Genomic DNA, 24,717 nt, shown 5'->3' on the forward strand with positions numbered 1-24,717 from the left:
ATAGATACTCTGGAGGATTGTGGGGCTGAGGATCCAGCCCCTTATCTTCCAGTTTAAACAAAACCAACAGAAAGCAGCATCTCAACCATTCCTCTCCCAGGGGAGTCACCAGGGGGAAAGAAGAATGTTGTAACCTAGAGAAGGGTTGAGTCTAATGATCAGAGAAATCTAATGACTACTCACAGTTTTCCTGCATATATGATTGCATGCCAAGTTCTTAAACTGGTCAAGAAATTTCTATGGAGAAGGAAAGCAAGGATAGTACTAGGTAAACCAGCAGAACAGATTTCCACTTCTATGCCTGGTCTTGGGGGGGTGTTAGGAAGCAAGTAATCAATTCCAGGGATTCTATACCTCAGGCATGGAGGCCTATGGGATAACCAGAGAAACTCCTTCTCATTTAAAGAATGGGTATTACCTAACACCACTTGGGAATTTTCTTATTGTGTCTTCGGTCAATCACACTTTATAAATAAAATGTTAGAAGATATGATAACAACTACCACTTGTTGAGCAGCTATTATATGCCAGGTTTTATAGGTTTATTTATATCAGAAACAATGACAGTGGTGACAACTATGTTGCAGATAGCTGTGAAAGTAGCTTGTTCATTGTCAAACATTAAGTGTAGAATGGGGATTTGAACCTAGGTTAGTCTGGCCACAACTCACATGGGTTTACAACCATATCATCCTGCATTCCACAAAATAAAGTCTCCACCATTCTTCTCAATGTGTGTTTATAAGAAGAAATGTGTGGTGCTGTACACATGCTCCCCTGTGACTTTGGGTAGTTTTAAAGGATGGGGTTTTTTCTTTCCTCTGTAGTGAACCATAAATTTCAGCAGTTGGACTTAGGATATTTTAAAGACATGAAAAGATCTGGAAAATGGAGATCAGTCATTAATTAAAGCAGTTTACTGGGCAAGTTTCCAAAAGGAATGAGAAACTGGGTGCAAGCCTGTTGCTTTTAAGTGACCATAACATTTATTTGGCTGCAGAGATACTCCTGGACCAATTAATCAATTCCCCTTTCCTTTTCTATTCAAACTTTGAGCAGACCTTACTTCATCTAAAGTAATTGCCTTGCAAGACTGTAAAACATCAGGAGGCAAAATCACTTCTTGAACAAAGCAAAGACTAAGGCTTTCCTTCAGATGTTCCTGAAGATGGATGAGAAGAGGCTGGGACATAATTTTACTCTTGACCAGCCACGAAATGCTCAGCTAAATAAATTACTAAGAAAAGTCAGACAAAAGCTGGAATGTCAAGGGTATGATTATTTCTCATCTCTTCCATTACCTTCAATTTATTCTCTTGCTGGATAGCAGCAAACTTGCCAGAACAAGAATGGTTTTAGCAGCAGCACTATATTGGGTCAAAATGACACAGGCATGCAAAAAGAACAAAACACCAACACCAAACCACAGTGTAATGGCCCTCCTGCTTAACTGACATCTCCTATTGCCTTCTGTTAGGCTCGCTCTGAGAGTGGTGAACAGAGAAATGCTGTTTCAGCAGTGTGGTGGCCAGTGAAGGAATGGGGGCCTTTGTGATTTTTCTAAAGAAGTTGCTAAAAATATAAACAAATGCACCATCCAGTTGGTGACTCTAAACAAATACTCCACTCACTGATCAGAGTAAAAGCACACAGCTTTAGGGCTGGCCTAAATCAGAGGTCACTCCCTTCGCTGGCCTGGGCCCAATTTTAGTTCTTCAGGATGAGCAATGAAGCAGAATGATGAGTCTGAGAGACTAAGAATGGACAGCAAGAGTTTTACTCCACTGCCTCTTCTCTGCGATCTGCAATAGCACTCACTGGTTTCAGCTCTCTTCCTCTAAGATTTTTTTTTTTTCTTTTAGTCAAAGTCTCAACACATATGGACCTTCCACCTAGTCTGCAGTGGACACAAAGGGTCTTGCTTTCCTTTCAGTGACAATTCTGGGGGGGGTGGGGGAGGTGTTTTGGCTCCATGGGGCAAAGACGATTGGCAGTGCCGGGGTCCAATCCTTCTCCTTATCTCATCTGGGGTAGGTTCAGTGGGTGGGCCTTCTTTCCTCTTTGGAAGAAATTTGGAAAAGCAAGGGGACACCATTTTGGACAGGGGCTTTTATGGGAATGCAGTAGTCATGTGTTTCATTTGCCACCTCGTGTGACATGTACATTTCTGAGAAAGCAACACACATATCTCAATGCAAGGTTCTTTGTGTTCCTGAATCCACCTAAAAGTCAAATCAGTCAGCTTACAGACTTTTCTGTTATGTAATGATGAATCCCCCTTTTCATTTAAGTTGATTTGCGTTATTTGCAACAGATGGAGTTCTGCCTATTATTCCATCCCAAGATCTAATATTTCGGTTGGTTCTTCTCTTGTTGAATATAAAGAGAAATATTAAGTAAAAAGAAATCTGAAAAGTCAAAGTGGTCAAGCATCTCTATCAATCTCCTCCAGGGCATCCCTAACATTCCTCATCATTATTTCAGCCTGACTACTTCCTTGCAGTCAGCAGATCCTAACTGAGAAAAATTTACATAAGGCTTGCGTTTCCAAATTTCTTGAACTTAAATTGAAACTTAAAGACAGAAAAAATACTGTCTTCAAATCGACGTGCTGCACATCGCTGGTTATGAGCTTCAGTGCTTGCTTTGGGGTTTCACATGAAGTGAAGAATCCTGTGAGCGTATGTAGCACTTTCTCCACAAAGATCTCACTCTACGCACAGTTCTCACGTGCTGCCCGGGAACAGCAACTGTATGATCGTTATAGCATTGAAACGACCAGTGGCCTCAGCTTTAGTCTTTGTGGAAGGTATTTTGGGACATATACACGGCACTACCTCTACCCAGGTTCTTCTATGATTGCTACTGAAATACTACAGGATCCCGAGCCCACCTTCCTGTCACCTTCCACACTGTAAACAATGTCAGCTTTTCAAAATACACATCTGACCGTGGCTCTCCCCAGGGTAAAGGTCAAACTCCTTAATAGGGTCAGCAAGGCTGTATGCAGTCTGGCCCCCACCTGCCCCTCTAGTCCCACCAAGCACGGTTCTCCCCTCTGCATGGCTCCGGACTCACTGATAGTCTGTTCTCCACTGTGTCACACTCTCGCCCTCCTCAGGGCCTTTGCATATGCTGTCTCCTTTGTCTAGCATGTTCTTTGCATTCCAAGTCTAGGTCCGATTCTTTTTTCAGTATACTCTCATAGAATTCTATTCCTTTCCATCAGCCCAACTGTCTCATATTGTCATTAAATGCTCACTAGGTTGTTCTGGAATCCTGTGTCTCCCACCAGACAGTCTGTTCCAGGAGAGTAGGAACGTGGCTGTCCGAGCTCCCTGTTGCTTACCCCGGTGTCTACTGCAGGGCCTGAAATTCCCAATGGTCAGTTCTCTGCGTTCCTTTCCTTCCCTCTCAGCACCATTTGACACAGATGACCACTCTGTCTGTGAAACCCTTCCTAACTCCACTTCTGGAGTTCCACACTCTCAGGCCACCATCCCCACTCACGGCTGCTGCTTCTCAGTCTCCTTCACTGATTCCATCTTTGTTTCCATCCTCTAAACAGTCCTACATTCTGTCTTATCATCCAACTGATGAAAGCTCTCCTAAGAGCCCAAAGGGTAGAAAAATCACATTGAGAAAGATGCCTAGGGCTACAGTACTTACAATAAGAAGCAATTTGGAAGCAACTTAAATGTCCAAAACGAGTGAACAGTGCAGAAAATTGTGGTGGCAACCACTTCATGGAATACTATGCTGCTAACAAAAGTAAGAACTATACCGTCTGTCTGGGAACATGACATCTTTTTATGATGGAATGTTCTATGAAAATCAGGGTACACAAAACCATGCCTATAACTTTGTAAAAATTCATATTAAAAAAGACCTGGTGAATGAAAAATAAATACTGTATTAGAGTATTAGAGTGATGGGATTGGGGCATTTTTTTCTCTTATTGTCCAAAAATTTCTATTTTATAAAAAGGTGTGTGTGTGTGTTTGAGTGTGTGGAGACAAGGAGAGAACAGAGAGGAAATAATTATACTGTCATTTAAAAATGCATATCAAAAATGAGTATATTTATAGAAACGTTATTTAAAAATGAAACCACTGAGAGCCATCCTAACATATTTCATGCGACAAATTGCTGTAAACTGCAGTGCTGTGAGAGATATCACACCTCCGTGATACACACACCAAGCTCTCAGGAGGCAGTGGATTCTGCACAGTGACAGATGGTTTTGCAGCAAAGCTTTCCCTGGCTCATCTCGTGAGCTGTGCTGTCCTCATCCTGGAAAGCAGAGGGCCACGCTGGCCTTCGCAGACCATCAGAAACTCCAGCCTCGGGCTTCCCTGGTGGTGCAGTGGTTGAGAATCTGCCTGCCAATGCAGGGGACACGGGTTCGAGCCCTGGTCTGGGAGGATCCCACATGCCACGGAGCAACTAGGCCCGTGAGCCACAACTACTGAGCCTGCGCGTCTGGAGCCTGTGCTCCGCAACAAGAGAGGCCGCGATAGTGAGAGCCCCGCGCACCGCGATGAAGAGTGGCCCCCACTCGCCGCAACTAGAGAAAGCCCTCGCACACAAACGAAGATCCAACACAGCCATAAATACATAAATAAATAAATTAATTAAAAGGCTCTGCCCCATATTTAAAAAACAAAACAAAACAAAAACAAAAACTCCAGCCTCCTCCGCAGGTTCTTTTGTCTTATTTGCTTCAAGAAAACTATTCTAAGTCAATGAGTTCTAGGAAGCAGCGGTACATTCACCTCTTTACTCTGCCCACAGCAGCCATACTCACCACAGGCGCTCCTCAGATTCCACAGAGAAGACCAATTTAACTGATTTCCAGTAGCTCTGGAGGATGAATTTGCACCGCCAACCCCCTTGAAAACAGAACCCTGCACCTTCGTCTCCAAAAGATGTCGTCTTGCAGCAGCAGTAAGGAACGAATAGACTTTTCACAATAGTCCTTTGTTGGAGAAAACACACTGGATCACTACACAGGAAATCCTGCAGCCACAGCTGAGGGAACTTCAGAGCAATGAGACCCAGTTGGTGAGCTCTAGCCCTGCTGAGCGTCGTAAGAGACTACAGCCGCCCATGCAAATAAACTGATGTATTTATGTAAACTACAGTACAATCTGTAGACGATATGAGGCTAGTTTACGTAGTTTTAGCCAAACAGTAATAATATTAATAATACAGCTTGCATGCGTGGAGTGAATACCACGTGTCTGGAACTGCATTAACACTTATTCTTTACTACAACCTTGGGAGTCCCTCTATTTCTGTTTTACAAATGGTCAACCTGAGGCTTAGTGAAGCTAAATAACCAGACCTTAATCTCTCTCTCTCCCTTTTTCTCGTTTCCAGTCTCCCCTACCTCCCACCATCCCTCAACACTTTTTGTATGTTGCTTCCCCTCTGTCACTGGACTGACTCAGGAGACTTTAGTAATTTGCCAATAATAAGCAATGTACATCCCTCAAGTTTTGAAAAGAACTTTCCCATTTAGGATGACTTAGAACACACGTTACAACTTAATCCCCCTTCGTTTGTTCTAACCATCTCATGATTGTAATAACTGTCCGTGGAGGCCTGAGGACTGGGATCTACCAGGATTGGCTGGGCCTTTGTATCATTTTTTCAGAAGGAACGATTTCCTGTAGGTCGTCCTTGGACAGATGCATCAATCAAACGTCTTATTAACTTTACTTAGAAATACAATCTGATTGTTGACAGGAAAACACATGTAAGAGAGTCATGCAAATCTTTGCCAAAACCTGTGAGGTAGCTATTATTACTTGATTTTACAGATAACGGCATCACGTTGCACAGCCGTGCACCTGAGTGTTCTCTACTCCAGGTGTGATTCAGGGCAGCAGGACACCTGGTGGGCCCGCAGGTGTTCATGTCAAGCACCACTTATGGTATTTGTCTTAGGTTAGGACAACTCTCTCTCCCCCCCCCCCAAAACAGACTCTGAGACGAAGATTTGAGTATAAGAAATTATTCAATAATTTGGGAGTTGATCTCACGGTGGGGAAGGGAATGGGGAGTCAAGGCAGGGAACTGAAGGAAGCCAGGACACGGGGCATTCATAAGCAGGTTAGCTCTGTGGGCAGGTCGGGCTCGGCCCCGCTTGTGACCTCTGGGAGGGCACGTGGAGAAGGCAGCAGATTTGTCCTCCACGAGGGGTACCTTCCACCAACTCCAGCCAGTTCTCCACTGTTTCAGGGGTATTAAGGGCCAAGCACTCTCTGCCAGGCCCACACCAACTGCCAAGCTCTAGAGGCCACAGAAAGTCGTTTGCATTTGGAAACTCTGAGCACCGAGCTGCTGACAGTTAAGGGGCTATGGGCAGGGTACTGGCAGGGTCAGCCGCTGTGTTCTTTCCTGCAACAACTGGAAGCAGTTCACCAGCCCGCCAGGCAGCTACCACCGTCAAGGGGAATTGGGAGGCCGACTGAAGCCATTATGATTCTTACTTTACTAATTTATAAAGGTAGGTAATTTCTGCTCTGACTGGATGATAGATAGATTATAAATGTTGATGGTATGTAATATAGCCTTGTGTGTTGCCTTTATAGTTTTCTAACAGACAAAGGGCCATGTGGGGTAGTGGTTAAGAGCAGGGACTCTGATTCCCCTCCCAGCTGCTCAACCAGATTGTCATGTGACCTCACACAAATTACTTAATTGCTCCGTGTCTCAGTTATTTATTTCATCAATAACTTGGGAACAGAATAGTGTCCCCTAGGTTTTATCTATCTATCTATCTATCTATCATGTATCTAATATAAGTGTAACCATATACTGCATATAGCTTACAAAAAATAAGTAGCAGATTCTATTTTAAAAAGTCAATGTGGTGACTATTTAGGAATTTCACTTCCCATTCTAAATGGCGACTCTCAGTCACTGGTTGATCCAAAAGCTGTGCTCATGGAGCTGTACATGATAATGCAGGCAGGAAAAAAGACCCAGAAATAATTTGTCATTTATCTAAAGGAACATGGATCCAATTTCTGCAGCCACAAAAAAAAAAAAAATGTGCTCTGTTTTTCAATGTACATAAAAGGAAAAATCTCCTGAAAACAGAACTATGAATTATGTCCCCTACTTCCCTTAAACCTGAGAGCTGAAAACACCTCCCTTTTTATTGATTTCATCTACTAAGTGGATTCTGGGCTTCTTAAATGAGACAAAATTGAACCTCAGATCTTCAGAGCCTGCACTCTGTAGCAATCCTCTTGGAATCTAAACTCCCTGATGTTACAGGAACACATATAAGACAAGAAAATCCGCCATGTAAATTACCACTTTTCTCCTTTGGGAGATAAATGAAGCCAATGGGGCATCTGACTTTGCAAGGAGGTGTGCTTTTCTCAATCTACTGACTCAGCTTGGTTGCAGGCTGGCCAAAGGGACCAGTTAGGCTGCCTTGCAGAACAGAATATAGATCTCCTTTCTGCCAAATCATGAGCTCTGACAGCCATGGCCGATATACCACCAGGCATCACTGGACATCTAATTCCTTGTTTCAGTGTGAGGAAGTTGCCAGGACTCTCTATATGTATGGGTCAAGAAACGTCCATATCCTGATGTTAAAATCACTGGGAAGGGGGCTTCCCTGGTGGTGCAGTGGTTGAGAATCTGCCTGCCAATGCAGCGGACACGGGTTCGAGCCCCGGTCTGGGAAGATCCCACATGCCGCGGAGCAACTAGGCCCGTGAGCCACAACTACTGAGCCTGCGCGTCTGGAGCCTGTGCTCCGCAACAAGAGAGGCCGCGATAGTGAGAGGCCCGCGCACCGCAATGAAGAGTGGCCCCCGCTTGCCACAACTAGAGAAAGCCCTCGCACAGAAACGAAGACCCAACACAGCCATAAATAAATAAATAAATTAATTAATTAAAAAAAAAAATCACTGGGAAGGTATTTTCTTGCCCACTCTCTCCCTTTCTCTTTCCTCTGATCAGACAGTGAAATCCCCTGAATGACTTACAGCTCCATACCCAGAACAAGGCGGACGATAGGACCTGTGACCACATAATGCAGTCACTTTATAGGTCTGCTTCAAGAGTGGACTTTATTCTACTCTTATGTATTCCAAATTTTAAGTCAATTTCCCTTTGTAAGTGGGGTTTCTGTGACAAAAAAAAAGGAAGCTGTAAAACTTTAGGTTAGCTGCATCTGCTAATGAAAAAATAATAAAACTGGAAAGTCCTTTTTAGCTTTGAAATTCTATGATGCTACAATTCTAAGGCTCTGATGAGAGACAGAGGTTTAGAATTAGTTGAAAGTTGACTACAAGGAGAACGCCAATTGGAAAAATAACATATATTTTTAAAAGGCAAAAGCAATATGAAGCTACATCATGAAGTTTTCTCTTTTTATAGGGAGATGCTCGGAAGTTAGCAGAGATTCTCAAGAAACTAATTAGTAATGCCAAAAGCCAGTGCAGTATCTTTCCTGTTGGCCCACCCCAAATGTCAGCTGCGGCTTTGATGGACCATTCCTACACAGACTGATGGCTTCCTAATTCACGCACCAGTGTTACTCTGCCTGAAGGCTTTTTCTGCCTGTAGAAAGGGAGTTAAAGTTCTCAGGGACCATTCACAAATGACAAGGGACAGAATGTAGAGGATAAATAATATCTCGGGCTCCTTATCCCTCAGTGGGACAGTCTTCCAAAGGAGCAGGACTTAGCCCCCATTACCAAGTGGTAACTGCTCATTATCACAGCTTTTATTAGCTTTATTACCTTTTCTGATTCACTTTCCAGCTCTCTCCCAGTGCTTGCTGGGATCACCTCTCCATTCAGCTGCTCACACCCAAATCCTTGTCTTAGGATATGCTTTTAAGGGAGCCAAAATTAAGATAACAAGTATAGTGAAAAAATAAACAGTACACCTTAACCAGAACCTGGTGGCTAAGGCTTTATACAATGAGGCTCCCCAAAATACCAGTTTTATACCTATTTCCTGAAGCACCTTTCAGACTTAGGCAGAGCTCCTGATGAATGGGAGGGAAAAGTGGGACTTGATGAAACACCAACATTAAAGATTCATGAAAAAGTGTCAAGTTATACAAAGTGGTTCATAATCATTACGAGAATTAAATAATACATGTAAACACACTTTGAAAATAAGAAAGCATGGTTGGAATATTAGAAGGTCTTATATTTCTTTGTAATCTTGCTCTAAAGCAAGGACAGGCGGATATTTCCTGTGAAGGGCCAGACACTAAATGTTTTAGGCTTTGCAGGCCTTACAATAGCTATCTCAGTTACTCAGTTCTGCCACTGTAGTGCAAAAGCAACTGTGGACAATACGAAAATGAATGCGTGTGGGTGTGTTCCAAGGAAACATTATTTTCAGATGTAGGTGAAGAGCCAGATTTAGCTTATGAGCAGCAGCTGTATTTTATTTTGCAGTGGAACAGTAAACTAGATGTCCCACGGGGCTTCCTGGAATTTTGGGTTTTTTCACCTTTATTGAGGTATAATTGACAAATAAAATTGTAAGGTATTTAAAGTGTACTTCTATGTGCGGTAGTTGAACGACCTTCGCTGCAAAGCATTGTTCATTTGTAATGTATTTATGCTGGTGGTGATTCATTATTCTCCAGCATTGTCTAAGTGACTTCAATTGTTATGGAAGAAGCAGAAGTACATGGCAAATCGTTCCTGTGGATGAAGAGCCTTACGAGTGTTAAGGAAGACTGTGTCTGTCCACCAGGAGCTCACTGTTTCCCATTTGCCAGAGATATCTGGCCAGACTGAGGGTGAGGCATCTCTAAAGAAGGCTTAGCAAAGCCAGGCTCATAAATGTGTCTATAAAATAGCAGCCGGCATCCCAGCTCTGCAGCCAGGAGTGTGCACCTGGCAGACCTTCTTTTATAGGAAGCGTAATTGATCAAGAGCCCCAGCTGCTGCGTTTGAAATCCATCTCCACGTGTCACACCTCTCACAGGCTCCTCCCTGCCGATAGCAGAGCTGTGGGCGGAATACAAGGGCAGACCCATTCCTGGAAAACATGCAGAGACGCCACGGTTGGCCAGTTTTGACTCAAGGACTCCCTGATGGCTTTGCTGAAACTTCCTTAGTCTGCATGCAATCTAGGAGACTTCCCCCCTACCCCCTCTCCTTCACTCAGGGTCAGACTTGCGTCGCAGTGACAATGCTGAACTTCACCTGAGCCCTGTGCTCCTGGAAACCAGCAGTTGTGAAAAAATCTACTCCCCACCATTTTGTGTTCCAGGAAAGAGCTTACTGCAAAGAGTAACCCTTCCCCTATGACTTAGACAAGACTCACGGATGACCCTTGTTTACTGATGATAAGACCAGACACGGACTCCCCAAATCCTGTTCTTTGTTTCACAGATGATTAGCTGAACTGCTTGTCCTCACTAACCAATCTGGATATCACGCCTGCTACCTTAACTCGACCCAGCATTATGAGGCTTCTCTCTTTCCCACAGGCTCCTAAAATCTGGCCCACCCTTGAGCACTGGGAAACAGAACAACTTCTCCTTAACTGCCCCTCCCGAGAATCTGCTGACCTCAGGGAAGAACATTCCCTGATCAGCTATCCCATTAAGCGTTCATTCATCCCACTCTCCCATACCCTGCCTTTCTAGCCTTGTTTGCTTCTCCCTGTAAAAGACAAGTCCTTGCAGATCTCATGATTGGAGCCTTCTTCCTACTGAATAAAGTCTCTCCTTACCTACATCCAGATTTATTTTGAACAGGGGTCTGAGGGCTCTCCCAGTCCTCTCCAACTCCTCCCTTATTTTCTACCTCTCTTTCCCTTAGCAAAATCCTTGCATGTTTAATCCCGTCTTGGCATCTGCTTCTCAGGGGACCCACACTAACACAAGTGGCACTAAGAATGGTCTGAGAATACGAGCATCAAAATGGGATTTGGTACTGGCTCACCCTCCACCCAGCAGGCCAGGAGGATGCTGTCCTGATTGGTAGGTGGGGCATGGATAGATCTTGGCACAAGGATGGTACAAGTGCTAAATATTTCACCTGTGATGAGCTGGGAAAATGTCCCAGAGGGAAATGCGGGGGCGGGTGTGGTGGCGCAGGCATTTGGAATATGGAGAGAAAAATGCTTTCAAAGACACAGGAGTTGGCTGGTTACTGCTAAATTGTATTGATGCCCTGAATAAAGATAATGAGACATGGAGAGTTGCTGACAGGCAATTAATAGCCGACATGAGAACCAGAGGGCATCTTTGGTACTAAAGAGGGCTTCATCACCTGTATGGAAGATGCAAGTGTCAGTGATTCACCATCACAGGGCTAGAGATCTTTTCCAGGCATGGGTTTGCCTTTCCTGCTTGCACAGCCTTAGCCAGCACCACTGTCCAGGGCTTGGGGAGTAGAATCCACAATAGCATAGCATCTGACCAGGGCACATATTTTACACGGAAGGAGATGCAGGAACAGATCTGTTACTCTTGGATCCACTGAACACGTGATACACCACCAACAGTGGGGCAGATTTTTAGGAGGTACAACTGGAATGCCAGCTCAGAGGAAGCATTCTGAAGGGATGGGATATGTCCTTCAGGATACAGTACATTTATTAGATCAGAGACTTTTTTATGGCACTGTCTCCAATAGAAAGGACACATGGACTCAGGAACCGAGAGATGGAAGCAGAAGTGGCCCTACATATATCGATCGCCACAATGTGCACCATGGGCACTGCAGGATTGTAGGTCCTAGCCCCATAAGGGGGCACACTCCAGAAAGGGGCACAGCAAAGGTGCCACTGAACTACAAATTCTGGCTGCCACCAGCGCACTTTAGACTATTCGTGCTCAGGAGCCAGGGCATAAAAAGAAGAGACACCACACCGTCAGGAGTAACCGATACTTAGCAGCAGGAGGATGGAGGGCTGTTTTTACACAGAGGAGGCAGGGAGGATATATAAGGAACCCAGGTAATCTACATGGGCCTCTCCTGGCATTACCCGGTAACTGTGGACAAAGATGTGCTACGTCCCTAGATTGACAAGAATATGAGTATCAAGTTTTCAGGTGGTTCAGGTATAATGGTCTGGATCATACCACCAGATAAGCCTCGGTCACCTGCTGGGGTTGTAGATCAGGATGAGAGGAGTTTAGGAAGAGTAGTAGGCAAGGGAGAGGGTGAGTACCGACTGCAGCCCCAAGGTCCACAGCAGCCGTGGGGGCTATAGTTCATCCCACTAACCTCCTTCTGAGTTTCCTTAGGAAGAAAGGCCCATGAAACCACGGAGGAGTTGCTCCCTGAGACTTTATGGAGAAGCACAACTTTGAGGGACAAGGGAAGGACTGTAGAGGTCGAGTATATCTAATGCACCTCCTCCTACAGGGAGTGTCATCTCTGAGCAGACCTCAGATGCTTCACTTTGAAACTCATTGCAGCATTTGTGCCAAGGCCATGCCGAAGACTGATGGCGGGGTGAGGGGATACTAAGGCAGACTCTGTCCTGCGGGAGACAGGGAGCCTTCTTTGTTTGCCAGCGTTGGCTCAAGGACTCCTTCATGGCTTTGTCAAACTTGCCTTAGACTACAGGACTGTCTAGGACATCTTCATCCAACCTCGTCTTCCTCTCTCCTTCACTAGGGCTCATATTTGTATAGCAGTCTGACGGCTCTTTGACATTCTCCAGCTCCCTACTAACTTTCTTTCACACAAATATTTCTCCTAACAGTCCACACACAGTTAATTTTGTCCTGGCCTCTGCTTCTTAGAGGACCTGGACTAACATAACAGCATTTTTAATTTTCAGTAGGAATGAAAAGGGCTTTCATCTCAGCAGGCCACTGAGTTCATACAAGCTCCCCTTGGCCACATTGAGAAAATGGGGATACTTTTGGGAAAAAGTAGCCAAAGACTTCACTTTATTTCAGAAAAGCTAACCCCTTGAGTCAGAGAAGGCAACACCCTTGTGGGCAGTGGAGCTGAAGTAGAACAGCTGCCACTTCTCCAACTGACCAGAACCTCCTTCAGGTTGTATTAGTCTTTTTTCTATCAACAGGATTTGGATTTTTAACATTTTAAAATCTACTAGTGTAGAACCAGTCCTTGGCATTATTCCTAATGGCATAGAATTTCATTAGATGGTGTTTATCTAAAATTACATCTGTTTCAGTCACATACGTGCACATGAACTCAAGAAAAGGAAATTGATTCTATGTGTGCTCCAAGGATTCTCCAAGGATAAAAAGAAAAACCCGACTGAAAGAGATTTATCTTTGTAGTTGAGAAGGCTTATAGATTGGAGGTGTAAAACATATCTTTCAAATAAGGCAATAACCTGACTCACAGGGCGCCAAGTTCATCTGTCTTTTGAAATAGAGTGAAATAAAATGTGGGAGAGAGAAATGAGATGAACCCATCAGTAAATAAAGGAACGGAGGTGATTTGCATGGATGCCTTTGTAAGTAAAGTAGGAAAATAGGGTGCAGAACACAAAAGAGAAAATATCAGTGGAGGGATACTCAACGGGCAAACTGAACATGTGCTTAGGTATCAGAAAAGCAGGAGTACTAAAAACAGCAAAAGTTAAGAAAGGCTAGAAAAAAGATATCTTAATATTGGCTTAAGTATACATTTAGTGAAATTCCGAAAAATTACATTTAAAAAATATTTTGTCACTGAGTACTGTTTTTAATTTCTGTATCACACGGCCATGCACAGGCATCTTTGTTGTATTTAGGGTCTTTAAAGGTTTTCATCTGGCCTGGGTTAGGGTGATGTGCCTGTGTGTGCCTGGAGAGGGAGTCTGGGTTGGAAGAGTACTCTACAGAGTGAAACAAATAAACTTTATCTTGTAAGGGACTCAGGACCACAGCACAGTGGTCTTCCACACTTATCACTCCCCTCCAGTTTTGTTTTTGTTTTAACATCTTTATTGGAGTATAATTGCTTTACAATGGTGTGTTACTTCCTGCTTTATAATGAAGTGAATCAGCTATACTTATACGTACATCCCCATATTCCCTCCCTCTTGCGTCTCCCTCCCATCCTCCCTATCCCACCCCTCTAGGTGGTCACAAAGCAGCGAGCTGATCTCCCTGTGCTATGCAGCTGCTTCCCACTAGCTATCTATTTTACATTTGGTAGTGTATATATGTCCATGCCACTCTCTCACTTCGTCCCAGCTTACCCTTCCCCCTCCCCGTGTCCTCAAGTCCATTCTCTACGTCTGCATCTTTATTCCTGTCCTGCCCCTAGGTTCATCGGAACCATTTTTTTTTTTTTTTTTAGATTCCATAGATATGTGTTAGCATACAGTATTTGTTTTTCTCTTTCTGACTTACTTCACTCTGTATGACAGACTCTAGGTCCCTCCATCTCACTACAAATAACTCAATTTCGTTTCTTTTTATGGCTGAGTAATATTCCATTGTATATATGTGGCACATCTTCTTTATCCATTCATCTGTTGACGGACACTTAGTTTGCTTCCATGTCCTGGCTATTGTAAATAGAGCTGCAGTGAACATTGTGGTGAATGACTCTTTTTGAATTATGGTTTTCTTGGTATATGCCCAGTAGTGGGATTGCTGGGTATGTATGGTAGTTCTATTTTTAGTTTTTTAAGGAACCTCCATACTGTTCTCCATAGTGGCTGTATCAATTTACATTCCCACCATCCCCTCCAGTTTTGTTTTAAAGAAGTGGCCCTTCTGCTGAAGACATGGTTTCTAACTCTTTGTTTCTTGAGCCTTCCATCCTTTTCTCCTATTTTATTTTTGCATCTCATTTTGATGCTTTTATGGGCTCATTTGCAATTTTGTCATGCTCTTTGAATGAAAAAAAAAAAAAAGGCATTTAAAAATGCTGAGATTCTTTTTCCAAGAAGCTCAAAATGTTTATCAACCCATTAGCCTCCTGGAGTGCCCTGGAGGGAAGAAAAGGGAGACAACCGGACAGGAGAAGACGAGGAGGGCAGAAGACTCAAGGCCATGGCAGACTTTTCATTCCAAACTGCAGGAGGTATGTCATCTTAGCGTCCTTATTTGACCTATTTTCCAAAACTTCCCTACCACCTTTGATTTTAAAACATTTGGTTCAAATCTTGGTTCCATCTAAAATTTCTTCTGTCTTTCAATATTTGCAGTCAATTCCCATACACAGAAGCCAATTAGCTCCTTTCTGGGCAATGACTTCCCTGGTGGCAGTGACCATGGCAGAGAGACCAGGCCAGTCCAGAGTGGGTGCTCAGAAATTATTGGGTGGATATTCTCATGTCAGTTGAACAAACATTTACTTAGTATATCCTTACAGCAACGTGTTGTGCTTGATGCATGATCCCTATCTTTAAGGAGTTCACAATCCTATGGGATGCAAAACCATAAAGAAATGCTACAAAATGCTGAAAACAATCAACACTCTCTCCTTGCTCTCTTTTGCCTTCATGGGCAGCACTGAACCTCATTTCTTATCAGGATTCCTCCCCAGTCAATTTTCCCACTCCTTCTATCACAATGGTGGCACGTATCTGTACTCTTACAGACGGCTCTGTCTTTGGAGAAATCAAACTAGGTGATGGCAACAGAGACAGACAGATAGCCCTCTTGGGGAAAAATCATGTCTTTGGGACTTCAGTCTCTTTCAGTCATGAGAAGACATGTCAACTGGTATTTACTGAGCTCAGCATCATGTGAGGCACTGAGTACATTCATTCCACATTTACTGTATACCTACTGTATGCCTCATTCCACATTTACTGTACACCTACTGTATGCCAGGCTTGGTGGCAGTCACTGAAATACAACCAGTGTATTTCTGAGACACACAGTAATAATGAAAGAATGAAACAGTGTTACTGAGTCAAAACAGATAGGTGCTATCTCAAGCCTTTAGGATTGTATAATCCGGGTGATGAGGCACTGTAAGAGCCTAGTTACAGAAACCTGGAGGAAAGCAATAAAGTCTATGTTAATTGACACTGGAGGGAGAAAAAAAGCACAGTTTTACTCGTGCCCTGTGCAAAATATCATTGTAATCACATTTAAATGAAATTACATTCCAGGTGTAAGAGCAATATGATATGTAACAATCCTCAGTGAAATTAACAGAAAAATTTCTCAGTCACAAAAACTGATTAAATGCACTTCCTTTCAGCTGCTCTAAATCAAAGCTTTTGTGTGGCATATTCTGCTCTGCCTTCTTGGGTCTTGAAGAGAACATAGCTCCTAAATCTGATCATCCAGCCCAAACTCTAAGTTGGGGTTAGATCTAGATCTTTTAATCATTAGCGAGATGACTTTAGGCAAATTCCTTCATCTCTTTCAGCATCAGTTCTCCGTCTATAAAATTACCTTTTTCATAGGCTTAATGTGTGTAATAAATGAAATAAGATAATGTATGCAAAGTGCCCAAATCATGATCAAGTGCTCAATAATTGATGCCCACTATGATCTTAACAGTCATTACTGCTGCAGTTATTAGCAATGCTGATACTCATTCCCAGGTTTACGAGGAGACGGTTCCAACTAACGTTGCACCTTTCATGTCAGGACACGTATACCATCTACCCTGTCTCCTGGGACATCAGTTCCTTGCAGAATAGAGACCACACTATGTACGTTGTTTTGTGCCCAAGCTCTTTGAATAGGGCACTGCCTACAAATGCTGGAGATAAGCTTTGGAGTCACTCTCCATATAAATTTTCCTAATATTTATAGGTCTACTCAGGTTGTCTAATTTTTTTCTAACTTAGCTGGTAGTTCATTTCTTTTAGGAAATTTTCCACTTCATCTTAATTTTAAAATTGACTGGCATAATTTTTTAAAATATACTATTATTCTAAAATTTCTCCTACATTAAAATTACAGCTTCCTTTTTCATTATCCATTTTCTTGGTTGCATTTAGTTGTTTCTTAATAAGTCATGTGACGGTGACACCCCAAGGCCAACACAGACTAAGGGTAGCAGGACCAGTAGGGGGAGAAAGTTGTTCCAGGGATGTATCCCGTTCTCTCCCAGGCAGTGGGCTGTCCTCAGATGCCTCTCGTGCCTACACTAGGCTCTCATCAAGGGTGTTTACCGTTACCAGTTACAAGCTTGAAGGGGCTACAGACAGCAGCAAACAGATGCAGAAATCTAGCGAAGGGTGTGTGCATGAAGCCATGCCTCCTCCTCCTCCTTAATCCTTCCTCCAGCATTACAACTTATTTCAAAAATTCAAAAGCTGGAAAGTTTAATGTGCAAATCAAAGGCCACAGAAATACCCAGAGCTCTGCGCGGTGTCCTGATGAACGTGTTAAAGGGAAATGTGATTAGAGAAGTGATAGAGTTAAGCAGGGAATTATGCAGTCCGCTCATGTCTTATGGATTCTGATGGAGTGGGGGATGGGCAGAAACAGTGCTCTTCTGCATGATAATAGTCTGAAAATCACCAGCTGCTTATGACATTATTATTATTTTTTTGGCTTGGGGAGGGTGGTGTTAAAGTATCCCTAACCTGTGTTGTGGATATGGATAATACTTTAATTTTACCTTTTGTTACAAAAATTAAAGGAGAAATTGGTCTATTGGCACAAATGGAATACTAAAAGACCTCTGTTTGTATACGTGGAAAGAAAGACCCCTGGAGAAAATCAGTCAGAAGGTCACCAACAAAATCAGCAACGTTAACCTTAAAATTTTTAATCCCTATGCTATGCAAGGAAAACATTTTATTTTGGCTAGGATATAAGCAGGACCCTATGTGGAAGGAGACATAATATTTAGTTATCCTGTTGTTGAACCTGCTTTGGTCAGTCATAAAGATTCTGGAATCTACGCTGCCTGGGGTTTATGTGTGCCTTTGATGCTTCCATTCTAGTAACACCTCCCACATCTATAGCACCATGGAGCGTACACATATATCATTTCAACTGCTTTCTGTGTCTTCCCAGGAAAATAAACAGCACAAGTATTACTTCCCCATTTGGACAGATGAAAAAACTGAGGCTCAGAGATTCAGAAACCTGTCTGGGGTTTGACAGTTGATAAGTCCACGATAAGACTTAGAAGCACAAATGTAGATTGTAATCCTAGCTCTGCCAGTTTGCTAGTGGATGACTTTGCTAAAGCAGTTTGCACACCCTGAGTCACAGTTTCTTCCTCAACAAACAGCGGATGACCATACATCGTTAACCAAGTTACCTAACAGAATAAATATCACGAATGCATTAAGAATGATGCCAGAGAGGTGGTGTAAATTAATGAAATATATACAACCATGAAATATTCGGAACAGTAGATCTAAAGGAATTTTCAAAGGGATTAGGATGTGATGTTTGACGAAAGCCAGAGACCCATTCCCCATGTGTTTTCCCTGAAACGTACTCGTGTTCTGAACACAATCACTCGGGGGATAGGAAACATAGCCCAGGTCATTTCCAGAGGATTCGCAGTTTTCTCTTCCTAATCACCATGGCGGTCTGTGCAAAAGCCAAGGCGAAGCGAAGGCTACATCATCCCATCTCCATTTTGCAGCCAAAACTATGGAGACATATTGCCAGGCCTCTTCTGCTGCCTTATGAGTATTCTGATTTCAGGTAGGGAGGAATGAGTAGCACTAGTTCATGAAATCCAATCTAATCTCCATGCTCTGGGCCAAAGGAAGAATTTGAAAAATACAGTCCCATACACTGGCAGATTCAAGTCAGACTGTGGTCCCAGCATCTTCCTAACAATGTGAGCAGATCCATAAATAATAAGCAAATAAAAATATGAATTGATATTCATATTCTCCCAGAGGATGTGCCTTTTATATATATTAGTGCACCTGTGTTCCAGGGAATCATTTACAAATGAAGAGCTAATAAAATTCAGCAAACCCACAACTGGCACAGTCATAACAGAATCTTTTTATCAGCTGGGTAGAATGCGGCACTCCAAGCAAGAAAGCTACCACCCTGGTTAGAGCCATAAAAATATTTCTCCAGAAGTCCTTTCTCATTCTCTGGGCAAGTATATGCCCTTAACTAGCCCCTCATTAATTCAGACGGCACTAATTGGGAAAATGCCCAATATGTCGAAAGTATGTCGAAAGAGGGAAACATACAACAAAATACCTGAGGTACGTAGAGCTCTAGCAAGCCCTGCATTTACCCACAGCTAAATCACATAATCAGATCACTTCTAGGAGTTATCAACCTGGTGGCCATCAGTCCCAGGGCCCTGGTCTGCCTCTGGGAACATAAGACCATGGAGAGTTTAAAGACAAAGCAAAAGCAACTGCATGGTACCTGCTGATTCATTACGTAAGCACACATCCAAGTGGGATGAACAGGGCAGAGGATCTGGAGATATGCTTAATTAGAAACAGACAAAGAGACTCTTGGCAATATTTTTGCCTGGACAAACAGAGTTTGTTTGGACCATTGCATTCAATAATTGAGGCTCAAGGATTTTTATTTGAAGCATTGATTTTACCTGCTGGACCAAGAAAGCTGCTTTTCATCTTGCAGACATGTGATACGATTACAAAGTATACTTTCTGTGAAGGGAACTGAATTAGCCCTCCCGATTTCACAACAAAAAAGAATCTTTGGACAAGATGTGCAGTAGGGGATGAACACCTGTTCCAACAGGGTGTAGGGTCACCTGTCAGGATGTGGGGTGGCCCCGGCGAAATTCCTTTGCTTGTTGTTTAGTACTGTGTTCAAACACCATGACACCAGCTGAATGATTTCAGACAAGTTCCAGAGACTCTGAAAAGCCTCATTTTCACAGTCGATAATGACCTCTTAGGGTTGTGGTGAGGATTACATGAAAGAAGGCACACAAAGTGCTTAGGAGGGTGCTTGATATTTTAATAAGTTCTCAGTGATTTTGGCTATCTTGACAATCATTATTATCACTAGGAATCATGAGACTGTGAGGAAAGACAAATCTATAGTCTCTACCTTGAATGAATGAATGGAGATCCAGAGAAATCTCCACGGAAGAGACAAGTAAATGTAGAAATAGGCATACTGAATAGGGAAATGAGGATGAGGCTGGAAGCCCAGTTGGGGGTGTCTTCTGCAGGCTGCATGGAATGACATTACACCAACCACAGACATGTACGGAGGGTCTTCTGTGTGCCCGGTAGTGTGCTGGGCAATGTACACACTTACCTCGCTGATTCTACACATGCTAGGCTCATTGGAAGGGCTGACTCAATAGAGTACAAATAGAAAGAAAAAAAAATTGTCCCTCATCATTGTCCTTTAAACCAGCCCGTTAGAATTAAACTTCAACAAAATCTCAAGCAGATTCCCCATTTTCTCTTGTTATTCTCACATAGACTCTCATTTAGAGGAGGCTTTTTACAAATCCAGTGTTTTCTAACATCAAACTATTACTCTCTCAATAGATTTACAATATTCTTTTTTAAAAAATTTTATTGAAGGATAGTTGATTTACAATGTTGTGTTAATTTTTTCTGTACAACAGCAAAGTGACTCATATATATATATATATATATTCTTTTCCATTATGGTTTATCACAGGACACTGAATATAGTTCTCTCCATAGATTTAAACTCCCTGCTATGAGCCTGCATTGGACTCAAACTTGGACACCTACTGTGGGAAGGTGGTGGTGAGCTCAGTAGCCTCACTGTGTCCTCACCTTCTGTTCCACTGTCCTTCCTGTCACTAACCAGCTCCCTTTCCTCCAAGGTTGAAGCCAGAGGAGGAGAGGGAGGTCTCACCGGACTACGCACTTGCAATCTGGCTCAGGGCCCATGACTGGGGCAGGTGCTGGCTTGGAGAGTCCTCCATGCTGGCACCACTTTATGTCGTTTCCTGGTTCCGTGATGTCCTTTCTCCTGGCCACTGACCACTCCTCCTTGGCCCCTGGTCTGACCGCACACTCATTCCACAGGCTGTCTGTCCTCTTGGTGGGACCCCTCTGTGACCACCTAAACCGGTTGCTGCCTTCTGTGCACACACGGACTACATGCTTGTCCTGATTACCCCCTGCAGCCTGCTCTAGCCCCTCCCCCATCCCCTCAGGACCTCTCCCACTAGCTTGTCCCCTTGAAAGAGGCTCCTTATATCACCCAAACTCCAAAGGACTCTTGGAGGTTCTCACAATTTAATTCACTTCAAGAATGTATTGAGCCCCTACCACTTGCCCGGCACTGTTCAAGGTGCTCAGATTAGAGCAATGAACACAGTAAGGGCCCCCGTCTGCATGGAATTTATATTCTAGAGTACTGAGACAGACAATTAACTAAAGAACTAATAAGTTGTATAATTGATGGATGCCATGGAGAAAAATGAAGTAACGCAGAGAGAGAGAGATCACTGAAAGAGAACTGCAATGTTAAATGGTCAGGGAAGTGTCACCAGGAAGTCTTGGAGGAGATATGCGTATCAGATGAAGGTTCTCCCCCCACATCTGACACTAGCCTCTTAGCGGCACTGGGGACCCCCCGCTTCCACAGCTTCAAGGTGGGGTGAGGGTTTAATCTCCCTCTTGAAAGCAAACTGTCTTCTACAAGCATTGGGTGTGATGTGAGGAAAGGCACACTCTTCCACTCCCCTCTTTTTCAGAAAAACTTGCTTCCCTTGCATATCCTCTTATATATACTTAAAGTAGATGATGAACTATGTTTTTAATATGAATAAGCATTTCATATTCTTTGTTTCCCAGCTTCTGGACCTCGGCCTAAATGCCATGACAATAGGAAAGGCTAGCTTAACTTCCCAGGAGTTACAGTGAAGAGGTTGACAGTCATCTCATCAAGGTCCCATAGATAAGAGGCCATGGAAATTTGAACTGAGTTTTCCTGTACAAGGTTTCTTCTATTAGGTCATGCTGGAATCTTAAGGGATGACTCAAGCAAACAAACAAGCAAACAAACCAAGTAAAGTAAGCATACCTAGCAATACCTATCAAGGCTTGTACCTACCTCAGTTTTCCAAGCACCCTGAACATCCAAGCAGTTGTGTGTTACACAAACTGTGTTCCCAGTTTCTCTGCTTTGAGGAGATCATTAGAAAACAAATCTTTGAAATGTTCTTGTAACAGATGTTATGCCTCATACTGAACAGGTAGTTTGATCCCTAGAACCACTTGCCTCAACAGAATAATAGCAACTGCCATCTACTTGTTGAAAGCTATATCTTTCATTAACAAAAGAAAAAGTACCTGTATCCTTTTAACAACATCGACTTCTCATCCTTACTTTTGTAAGGGTATAGTCTAGTTACTAAATCACATTTTAGATATTCCTCCTCTTATCGTATTGCCCAAATGGTGTTACAGAGTTTTGGAAGGATCATAATGTATATCTAAATAATTACTTACAACTAGAGTTTGGAAAGTTAAGTATCACTTTACCCACCTGTATTTAAGATCATCAAGAGAGCTGGTTTTAGGAGATATGACTGGTAAATAATTGGAATAATTTTCTCTCTACATTATTCTCTAGACTTTTTGTGGACCTTAATACATTTTTTGATTATATTGGTACATTACTTAGAGCAGTCTGACAGTGCGCAAAATAAATTTACTAACCACTAATAAACATTCACAGTTTACCAAAATTTTTTCAAAACGTTTATCTCACTTTACCCTCATTAAAACTGTGTGGAAGGACTTCCCTAGTAGTCCAGTGGTTAAGACTTTGCCTTCCAATGCAGGGGGTGTGGGTTTGCCCCCTGGTCGGAGAGCTAAGACCCCACATGCGTCATGGCCAAAAAAACCAAAACATAAAACAGAAGCCATACTTTAACAAATTCAATAAAGACTTTAAAAATGGTCCCTGTCAAAAAAAAAATCTACAAAAAACAACTGTGTGGAGTTGACAAGGCAAAGCTTTCACATATCTACAAAAATTACTAATAAGATAGCTTTCTGTGCATTATTTTTTACAACCAGTGAGGGGCAAAAGCTATGGTTGTGCCATGTGATACCGTCCTGCCAGCCATAGCTGCCTGGGTCAAAAATGGACAACTGACTTAGGTAACCTGTTACAAGTTCCATGACAAAGCTTTGTGTGAAGGGCTCTACCCATAAGGAAATGAGCTGAAGCTTATTTGACTTCATTCTAGGAAAGTTGGAATTGGAAACCAAGGCACTAAGCTCTGAGTAGCTGAGCTGAAAAGTCACCCGGACTTGTAACTTGAGCCATCCATTATGGGACAAGCATAATATGGATAAATAGAGGAAGGCGGTTTGTAAATAAAGGAAAGAGGCAAAAGAGTGGAGAAAGCATGAGAGAGGACATCCTCAGTAGCAGTAGCTTTCTACTTAATCTCAGTTCCTGTAGGCCCTGGTTATTCTGTTTTTGCCTTTGGATTTCCAAAAAACACCTCTTTTGCCTGATAATAAACCATCTTTCCTTGAGCTAGTTCCTATGAATTACTATTACTTGAAACCAGCAGAATCTGAATTGGAACAATCCATTTCACTGACAGCTTCTTCCTAACTGCACATGGAATAGAAGCCAAAGTTTATAATCATAGTTTGAAAGTACCTCTTGATAGAATCATGGAGAGGGATCAAGATGGTGGGGTAGGAAGATCCTGAGTTCATCTCCTCCCACAGAGACACCAAAATTACAACTACAAATAGAACAACTCTCTCTCAGAACGACCTGAAGACTAGCAGAACAGCTCTTCTACGACTAAGGATATAAAGGAAGAAACACATCGTGGCAGGTAGGAAGCACAGAGATGCAGTCAGGACTCACACCCCTGGTGCAGTGACTCATAAGCAAGAGGAGATATCACAAACGTGGAGGTCCTTCCTAAGGAGGGAAGGGTTCAAGCCCCACATGGGGGCACCTCAGCCCTAGGGACCTTCACTGGGAAGACAAACCCCTATAACATCTGGCTTTGGATAGATGGGGCTTACATCCAGGAGAGCCAGAGGGCTGTGGGAAACCAAGACTCTGCTCTTAAAGGGCTTGCACACAAACTCACTCATTCTGAGTACCAGGGCAGAGGCAGCAATTTGCCTGGGTCATACAAGAAGGAGATTCATTGACTAAATTTAGGATGAATGCTGAAGGGGCAGGGATCTATTGGAACCGTCTCTGGAGACTCAAGCACTGGCAGGCACCATTATTTTTATTCTCCCTCTACCTAGCTGGCCTGGCACTGGTGGGCACTATTTCTGATGTTCACCATTTCTGATGTTCACCATCTACCTTGCTAGCACTGCTCCTCCCACCAGGTGTTCTCCTGTAGACCTACCCTGCCCTAGTTACCCACCCCTACTGGTGCCCCTCCAAAGTGGCTCCCATCCTGCCACACCAGGTGGGTGGCCTTAGCCTGAACTGGTGTCCCCCTGCCCCAAGCGGTTCCTGCACCAAGGGGCCAAATCCACCCACCAGCATACCCACAACTGTTGCAGCCAGGGCCAGTCACACCTGTAGCAATGGATAGATCATCCAGGCAGAAAATAAATAAGAAAACACTGGCTTTAAGTGACACATTAGGTCAGATGGTCAGATATATATAGAATGTTTCATCACCAAACAGCAGAATACACATTCTTTTCAAGTGTACATGGGACATTCTCCAGGATAGATCATGTTTGGCTACAAAACAAGTCTCAATAAATGTAAAAAGACTGAAATCATATCAAGCATCTTTTTCAGCCACAATGGTGTGAAACTACAAATCAATTACAGAAAAAACTTTAAAAAGCACAAACACGTGAAGACTGACTAACATGCTACTACACAACCAATGGGTCAAC

The 24,717-nt window shown here is 43.1% G+C and overlaps 2 long non-coding RNA genes across 5 annotated transcripts in view; one reads left to right on the plus strand and one right to left on the minus strand.

The window, feature by feature from the left end:
* Positions 1–24,717, plus strand: part of LOC309636189 — a 223,388-nt gene that overhangs the window by 129,076 nt on the left and 69,595 nt on the right. For 2 of the 4 annotated variants that reach the window (XR_014249282.1, XR_014249283.1), the window contains exon 1: positions 7,623–15,014. This is a non-coding gene — a long non-coding RNA (uncharacterized lncRNA). Of the gene's footprint in view, positions 1–7,622; positions 22,804–24,717 lie in introns of those variants that run through there. The other 2 variants (XR_014249279.1, XR_014249280.1) reach the window with 2 other exon arrangements.
* Positions 1–24,717, minus strand: part of LOC309636202 — a 372,123-nt gene that overhangs the window by 47,917 nt on the left and 299,489 nt on the right. The gene's annotated exons all lie outside the window — the stretch shown is intronic.

This window comes from Balaenoptera borealis, assembly GCF_965194805.1.
Source record: "Balaenoptera borealis genome assembly, chromosome: 10".
Lineage (NCBI taxonomy): Eukaryota > Metazoa > Chordata > Mammalia > Artiodactyla > Balaenopteridae > Balaenoptera > Balaenoptera borealis.